At 42.4% G+C, this 9,581-nt stretch overlaps 1 non-coding gene across 1 annotated transcript; it reads left to right on the top strand.

The window, feature by feature from the left end:
* Positions 1–2,091: 2,091 nt before the first annotated feature.
* On the top strand, positions 2,092–2,164 carry TRNAT-UGU (transfer RNA threonine (anticodon UGU)). The gene has a single exon. It is a non-coding gene; the product is annotated as a tRNA-Thr (tRNA).
* Positions 2,165–9,581: the final 7,417 nt, after the last annotated feature.

The following is a 9,581-nucleotide window of genomic DNA, read 5'->3' on the forward strand; positions in this document are numbered from 1 at the left end:
GACCTCGAAGGAAACTACGCCTAGCTTGATGTCGTCCTCAGACTCGAAATAAACTCCACCTCGCCCAAGCCTGGCCTCGGCTACCAACTCCCCGTGAATCCCACAGGAGGCCACTCCTTCAACTGTGTCATGCACATCTACGAATCTCGGAGTGGGCTCGATCACGGCCTCGGGAAGACTTCCGCCTTGCCCGAGCATGGCTTCAACCTTGATATTATCAACAAAGGGTGCCCGATGTCACTAGAAACAGAGGAGTTGACGTATTACCCTGGGGCTTTTCGCCATACTCAGTACTGTACCAACCACTATGGCATGGGCAGCTTCCCCATCGGGAAGGCTCGGGTACGTGATCGAGCCCTCGGCCCTGGCCTCGACTCTCTTCATAGTCAAAGATGCAAATACAGGAATCAGATGTCTCCACCGAGCATAAGTCAACAATGGGTACAAAGGTCATACCAAAGGCCATACCCACTATAGGGTCTCGGCTACGCCTCCTCGTCGTACGTGGCAAACCCTGACGCTCCTGGTAGCCCTCTTTGAGGCTATAAATAGGGGAGTCCACGTCTTTAGGGGGGCAGGCAAACACTTCACAGTTTTCCCCTCCACGACGATATTGGCATTTGCCTCAATCAACCCCAGGGACTTGGGATCCTCCCCTCTCTCGACAGCTTGTACTCTCTACTACAAGCACTTAGGTGCAAGTGATATAAGTCTCATCCTCCCTCTGCTGGAAGTAGGGCTTTCTCTAGCCCGAATCAGGATAAACGACTTGTGTCACTCAAAAGGAAATATGGTTTAACCTTTTCCTATAAATGATTTTGGTGGTTGAATGCCCAACACAAATAATTGGACTAACTAGGTTGCTCTAGATTATATATTCCACAGGTGCATAAATGTTCAACACAAACCAATAAAAGATCAAAGTTAGGGTTCAAAAGCAAAGGAGCAAAAGAACCGAAGAGTGCCCTGGCCTGGCGCACCGGATTGTCCGGTGTGCCACCAGGCAGTGTCCGGTGCACCAGGACCGTACAGCTGCGAACTCGCCACCTTCGGGTTTCTGAGGCCGCGCTCCGCTATAATTTACCAGACTATCCGGTGCGCCACCGGACTGTCCGGTGCATCAGTGGAGCAACGGCTAACAGCGCAACGGTCGACTGCAACGGACACCTGCGAACGCTACAGTGCGCGGACAGTGCGCACAGAAGTCAGAGCAGCCGCCAGAGGCACACCGGATAGTGAACAGTACCTGTCCGGTACGGCACCAGACTGTCCGGTGCCACTAGAAGACAAAGCTCCAATGGTCGAAACCGCCCGAACCCTAACGGTTGGGTGACGAGGCTGGCGCACCAGACAGTGTCCGGTGGCGCACCGGACAGTGTTCGGTGGCGCACCGGACTGTCTGGTGCGCCCATCGATAGCAGCCACCCCCAACGGTTGTTTTGGTGGTTGGCGGCTATAAATACCCCCAACCACCTCCACTCCAACTATCCAAGCATTCAACACATTGCATTCAATACAGGAGCTATAGACTCCACTCCAAAGAATCAATTGATATTCATTCTTTTTTTCTAAACTGAATTAGAAATTTCATTTGCTATGATTCTATCTTCTCCTTAGTGAACTATTTATCCTTAAATTATTAACAAATAAAAAAACAAAATATCTCAAAAATGTATATAATGATCAAATGAAAATGCCAATCTCTTGGCATTTTCTCTTTATTATATTATTCATATATATTCTTCTTTTTCTTCTTTTCTATGTATTAGATTATTCCTCCGAGCCATATCAAATTGAAAATATCTGAAATCAAATTCAATATAGAATTTGGAATAGATTCTATTAAAAAAATCCATTTGCGAATTAGAGAAATAAAAAGAAAGTTCAATAAATTCTATAATCCTATTTAAGAATATCATTTAGTTAAGCATATCAAGCTAACTTTATCTTTATGAAATTCTAGTATTTTTTTCTATCTAAGTGGAACTTCCAATTTAGAACTAGTTAATAACTAAGATTAATAATTAAGATCTGACATTTTATAGATTCCCTATATATATTTTTATTTGTTACACTATTTCTGTTATGTAAGCCCACTTAGCTCAGAGGTTAGAGCATCGCATTTGTAATGCGAGGGTCATCGGTTCAAATCCGATAGTCGGCTTTTTTTCTCAAGTGATCGAACCGCTCAAAGTCCCCAATTCAACTCTAGCGCATTAGGACTTGTGAGAGGATCATTTGTGTTTCTTTGTTGCTCTTGTTTGCTTGGCTTGGCTTTCTTTTCTTTCTCACTTCTTACTCTCAAGTGCTTTGTAAGCGAGGCAAGAGACATCAATTGTGTGGTGATCCTTGTGGGGTCTAAGTGAGCCATGAGATTAAGGAAGAAGCCTCACTCAGTCTAAGTGACCGTTTGAGAGAGGGAAAGGGTTGAAAGAGACCCGGTCTTTGTGACCACCTCAACGGGGACTAGGTTCCTTAGAACCGAACCTCAGTAAAACAAATCATCGTGTTATCCGCATTATTTTCTTGGTTGATTTGTTCTCCCCTCTCTCCCGGACTTAATATTCATTTTAACGCTAACCCCGGCTTGTAGTGGGTGCTTAAGTTTGTAAATATCATATTTCGCCTATCCACCCCCCTCTAAGCGACTTTTAATTGGTATCAAAGTTCGGTACTTCATTTAGAGTCTAACCACTCGAAGTGATGTCGGGAGGATCCGCCAAGAGGGAGATGGAAACCGGCGATAAGGCCACAAGCCACGGGAAGGCTCCATCAAGAGAGTCCGGCGCCAAAGGAAGGGAGGAATCACCTCCCCGCGTCAAGTCGCTTCAGAGTGGCGACAAGAAGAAAAAGATGAAGAAAGTGGTCTACTACGAGACCGACTCTTCGTCGCCCTCGACCTCCGGCTCCGACGCCACGTCCATCACTTCTAAGCGCCATGAGCGCAAGAAGTTTAGTAAGATCCCCCTACACTATCCCCGCATTTCTAAACGCGCTCCTTTACTTTCCGTCCCATTAGGCAAACCACCGGTTTATTATGGTGAGGACTATTGTATGTGGAGTGATAAAATGAGGCATCACCTAACCTCACTCCATGCAAGTATATGGGATATTGTTGAGTTTGGAGCGCAGGTACCATCAGTAGGGGACGAAGGCTATGACTCAGATGAGGTCGCCCAAATCCGGCACTTTAACTCCCAAGCCACTACTATACTCCTCGCCTCTCTATGTCGAGAGGAGTATAATAAAGTGCAAGGGTTGAAGAGCGCCAAGGAGATTTGAGACATGCTCAAGACCCCACACGAGGGAGATGAGGTGACAAAGATCACCAAACGGGAGACGATCGAGGGGGAGCTCGGTCGTTTCGTCCGCAACCAAGGAGAGGAGCCACAAGCTATGTACAACGGGCTGAAGACCTTGGTGAATCAAGTGCGCAACCTCAGGAGCACCAAATGGGATGAGCATGAAATGGTCAAGGTTATTCTAAGATCACTCGTTTTTCGCAATCCTACTTAAGTTCAATTAATACGTGGTGATCCTAGATATAAGCTAATGTCTCCCGAGGAGGTTATAGGAAAGTTTGTGAGCTTTGAATTGATGATCAAAGGCTCCAAACAAATCATCAACTTGGAGCAAGGCGACACCTCCACACCCGAGGTGCAACCCGTCGCATTCAAAGCGACGGAGGAGAAGAAAGAAGAGTCTACATCAAGTAGGCTCCCCATCAACGCCTCCAAGCTCGACAACGAGGAGATAGCACTCATCATCAAGAGCTTTCGCCAAATCATCAAGCAAAGGAAGGGGAAAGACTACAAGCTCTGTTCCAAAAGGGTGTGCTACAAATGTGGTAAGCCCGGTCACTTTATAGCTAAATGTCCTAAGTCAAGTGATAGTGACAGGGGCGACGACAAGAGGGAAAAGAGGAAGGAAAGGAAGAAGTACTACAAGAAGAAGGGCGGCGATGCCCATGTGTGTCGGGAATGGGACTCCGACGATAGCTCCACTGACTCCTCCTCCGACGAGGACGCCGCCAACATCGCCGTCAACAAGGGTCTCATCTTCCCCAATGTCGGCCACAAGTGCCTCATGACAAAGGATGACAAAAGGAAGGAGGTAAAATCTAGAGCCTCCACCAAATATACAACATCTAGTGATGAGGGTAGCTCTAGTGAAGATGAGGATAATTTGCTTACCCTTTTTGCCAACCTTAACATGCAACAGAAAGAAAAATTGAATGAATAGATAGGTGTTATTCATGAGAAGGATGAACTCTTGGATAGCCAAGAGGAATTCCTTATTAAGAAAAACAAAAAGCATGTTAAAGTTAAAAATGCTTATGCTCAAGAGATAGAAAAATGTGAAAACTTGACTAAAGAGCTTAGCATTTGCCATGACACTATTTCCAACCTTAGAACTAAGAATGTTAGTTTAATTGCTAAGGTTGAAAAATCAAATGTTTGCCATGATTCAATTGCCAATCTTAGAAATGCAAATGCTAGTCTAATTGCTAAGATTGATAAATTGAATGAATCAATTTCTAGCCTTAAAACTGAAAATGCTAGTTTAATTTCAAAGGCTAAAGATTTAAATGTTTGCAATAATTCTATTTCCTGTCTTAGAGATGAGAATGTTATATTACATGCTAAGATAAAAGAATTAAATGCTTGCAAACCCTCTACATCTAGTATTGATCATGTTACTATTTGTACTAGATGTGGAGATGTTAATGTTGATGCTATTCATGATCACATTGCTTTAATTAAACAACAGAATGATCATATAGCTCAATTAACTGCTAAAATCAATGAGCATGAAATTGAAAATGAAAAATTTAAATTTGCTAGAAGCATGCTCTATAGTGGGAGATGCCCTGGCATTAAGGATGGCATTGGTTTCCAACAGGGAAGCAATGTCAAGCTTAATGCCCCTAAAAGATTGTCTAATTTTGTTAAGGGCAAGGCTCCCATGGTTCAGGATAACGAGGGCTATATTTTATATCCTGCTGGTTATCCCGAACACAAAATTAGGAGAATTCATGCTAAGAAGTCGCATTCTGTTTCTCACCATGCATTTATATATAAGAATGAGGCATCTAGCTCTAGGCATTCTACACATGTTAAAATGCCTAAAAAGAAAACTTCTACTGCATCAAATGAATCTAACATCTCATTTAAGACTTTTGATGCTTCATATGTTTTAACTAACAAATCAGGCAAAGTAGTTGCCAAATATGTTGGGGGCAAACACAAGGGCTCCAAGACTTGTGTTTGGGTACCAAAGGTGCTTGTTTCTAATGTGAAAGGACCCAAGACCGTTTGGGTACCTAAGAACAAGGCCTAAATTGTTTTGCAGGTTTATGCATCCGGGGGCTCAAGTTGGATAATTGATAGCGGATGCACAAACCACATGACAGGGGAGAAAAGGATGTTCTCCTCCTACGAGAAAACCGAAGATCCCCAAAGAGCTATCACATTCGGGGATGGAAATCAAGGTTTGGTCAAAGAACTTGGTAAAATTGCTATATGACCTGACCATTCTATTTCCAATGTTTTTCTTGTAGATTCTTTAGATTACAACTTGCTTTCAGTTTCTCAATTATGTAAAATGGGCTACAACTGTCTTTTTACGGATTTAGTTGTTACTGTCTTTAGAAGAAGTGATGATTCACTAGCATTTAAGGGAGTATTAGAGGGTCAGCTATACTTAGTTGATTTTAACAAAGCTGAACTCGATACTTGCTTAATTGCTAAGACTAATATGGGTTGGCTCTGGCATCGCCGACTAGCCCATGTTGGGATGAGGAATCTTCACAAGCTTCTAAAGGGAGAACACATTTTGGGACTAACCAATGTTCATTTTGAGAAAGACTGGGTTTGTAGCGCATGTCAAGCAGGAAAGCAAGTTGGCGCTCATCATCCACACAAGAACATAATGACGACTGACAGGTCACTCGAGTTACTCCACATGGATCTATTCGACCTGATAGCTTACATAAACATCGGCAGGAGTAAGTACTGTCTTGCTATTGTGGATGATTATTCTCGCTTCACTTGGGTGTTCTTTTTGTAGGAAAAATCACAAACCCAAGAGACTTTAAAGGGATTCTTGAGACGGGCTCAAAATGAGTTCGGATTAAGGATCAAGAAAATAAGAAGCGATAATGGGACGGAGTTCAAGAACTCCCAAATCGAAGGCTTCCTTGAGGATGAGGGCATCAACCATGAGTTCTCTTCTCCCTACACACCTCAACAAAATGGTGTAGTGGAGAGGAAGAATAGAACTCTATTGTACATGGCGAGGACCATGCTTGATGAGTACAAGACTCCGGACCAGTTTTGGGCTGAGGCGATTAACATCGCCTGCTACTCCATCAACCGGCTCTATCTTCACCGAATCCTCAAGAAGACCTCATACGAACTCCTCACCAGTAAAAAGCCCAACGTTTCATATTTTAGAGTCGTTGGTAGCAAATGTTTTATTCTTATTAAAAAAGTAGAAAATCTAAATTTGCTCCTAAGGCTGTAGAAGGCTTTTACTTTGTTATGACTCAAACACAAGGGCATATAGAGTCTTCAACAAATCCACTGGATTAGTTGAGGTTTCTTGTGACATTGTGTTTGATGAGACTAATGGCTCCCAAGTGGAGCAAGTTGATCTTGATGAACTAGATGATGAAGAGGCTCCATGCGTCGCACTAAGGAACATGTCCATTGGGGACGTGTGTCCTAAGGAATCCGAAGAGCCTCCACAAGCACAAGATCAACCATCATCTTCCATGCAAGTATCTCCACCAACTCAAGATGAGGATCAGGCCCAAGATGATGAAGATCAAGAGGATGAGCCACCTCAAGAGGAGGACAATGATCAAGGGGGAGATCAAGTCAACAAGGACAAGGAAGATGAGCAAGAAATTCAGGGTCAAAGACCGCCACACCCAAGAGTCCACCAAGCAATTCAATGAGATCACCCCGTGAACTCCATTCTCGTTGACATTCATAAGGGGGTAACTACTCGATCTCGAGTCGCTCATTTCTGTGAACATTACTCTTTTGTCTCCTCTATTGAGCCATACAGGGTAGAGGATGCACTAAGAGATTCAGATTGGGTGCTGGCAATGCAAGAGGAGCTCAACAACTTCACGAGGAATGAGGTATGTCATTTAGTTCCACGTCCTAACCAAAATGTTGTAGGAACCAAGTGGGTATTCCGCAACAAGCAAGATGAGCATGGTGTGGTGACAAGGAACAAAGCCTGACTTGTTGCCAAAGGATATTCACAAGTCGAAGGTTTGGATTTCGGTGAAACTTATGCACCCGTAGCTAGGCTTGAGTCAATTCATATATTACTTGCCTATGCTACTCAGCATGGCTTTAAGCTTTACCAAATGGACATGAAAAGTGCCTTCCTCAATGGATCGATCAAGGAAGAGGTCTATGTTGAGAAACCTCCCAGCTTTGAAGATAGTGAGTACCCTAACCATGTTTACAAACTCTTAAAGGCGCTTTATGGGCTCAAGCAAGCCCCAAGAGCATGGTATGAATGCCTAAGAGATTTTCTTATCACTAATGGCTTCAAAGTCGGTAAAGTCGATCCTACTCTCTTTACTAAAACTATTGCAAAAGATTTGTTTGTATGCAAAATTTATGTCGATGATATCATATTTGGGTCTACTAACAAATCTACTTGTGAAGAGTTTAGTAGGATCATGATTCAAAAATTCGAGATGTCTATGATGGGGGAGTTGAAATATTTCCTAGGATTTCAAGTCAAGCAACTCCAAGAGGGCACCTTCATCAGCCAAATGAAGTACATTCAAGACATACTTAACAAGTTTGAAATGAAGGATGCCAAGCCCATCAAGACACCCATGGGAACCAATGGGCGTCTCGACCTCGACATGGGAGGTAAGTCCGTAGATCAAAAGGTATACCGGTCAATGATAGGATCTTTACTCTATTTATGTGCATCTCGACCGGATATTATGCTTTCGGTATGCATGTGTGCAAGGTTCCAAGCCGATCCTAAGGAAGTTCACCTTAGGGTCGTGAAAAGAATCATGAGATATTTAGTTTATACTCCTAAGTTTGGACTTTGGTACCCCATGGGATCCACCTTTGATTTAATAGGATATTCAGATGCTGATTGGGCAGGGTGTAAATTTGATAGGAAGAGCACATCAGGGACTTGTCAGTTTCTAGGAAGATCACTGGTGTCTTGGGCTTCAAAGAAACAAAACTCAGTAGCTCTTTCTACCGTCGAAGCCGAGTACATTGCCACAGGCCATTGTTGTGCGCAATTACTTTGGATGAGGCAAACCCTCAAGGACTATGACTACAAATTGAGCAAAGTCCCTCTCCTATGTGACAATGAGAGTGCCATCCGCATGGCGGATAATCCCGTTGAACACAGCCGCACTAAGCACATAGACATTCGGTATCACTTTTTGAGGGATCACCAACAAAGGGGGGGATATCGAGATTGCTTATGTTAGCACCAAAGAACAATTAGTCGATATCTTCACCAAGCCATTAGATGAGAAAACCTTTAGCAAACTTAGGAATGAGCTAAATATACTTGATTCTCGGAACTTTGATTGAAACTTTGCACACATAGCTCATTTATATACCTTTGATCATATCTCTTTATGTCTACGACTAATGTGTTTTCAAGTGTATTTCTATGCTAAGTCATAGATTGAAAGGGAAATGGAGTCCTTGACGAAGACAAGGCTTCCACTCCACTCTATCGGTATCATTTACCCTTCGCCATCACTCCACATCACTCTCACATTGGTATAATCTTTCACTCATATTTTATTTACCAATGGGGGAGAAAGTAAAAAGGGCTCACAAAGTCTCCGTTTTTGGCGATTAATGCCAAAGGGGGGAGAGTATTAGCCCAAAGCAAAAGGACTGCACCACCACCTTTAAAAATTTTAATTGATATATTTCAAATTGGTATATTGATTTTCAATTGGTATATTTTCAAAACTAGCATCTAAATATATTTTCAATTGATAACTATTAAAACCCTCTTGAAAGCTAAGAGGAGAATTTCATTCAGTGGGAGTTTTGTTTAAGTCAAAGGAAAAGCATTTGAAACAAGGGAGAAAATTTCAAATCTTAAAAATGCTTCTCGCAATCTTATTCATATACCTTTGACTATTTGCAAAAAGACTTTGAAAAACAATTTCCAAAAAAATTGCAGAAACAAAACAAGTGGTGCAAGCGTGGTCCAAAATGTTAAATAAAAGAAAGCAACCGTGCATATCTAGTAAAACTATAAATTGGTTTAATTCCAAGTAACTTATGCACTTACCTTATGCAAACTAGTTCAATTATGCACTTGTATATTTGCTTTCGTTTGTGTTGGCATCAATCACCAAAAAGGGGGAGATTGAAAGGAAAATAGGGTTTAACCTTTTCCTATAAATGATTATGGTGGTTGAATGCCCAACACAAATAATTGGACTAACTAGTTTGCTCTATATTATATATTCCACAGGTGCATAAATGTTCAACACAAACCAATAAAAGATAAAAGTTAGGGTTCAAAAGCAAAGGAGCAAAAGAACCAAAGTG

The sequence above is a fragment of the Zea mays genome, chromosome 5, assembly GCF_902167145.1.
Source record: "Zea mays cultivar B73 chromosome 5, Zm-B73-REFERENCE-NAM-5.0, whole genome shotgun sequence".
Lineage (NCBI taxonomy): Eukaryota > Viridiplantae > Streptophyta > Magnoliopsida > Poales > Poaceae > Zea > Zea mays.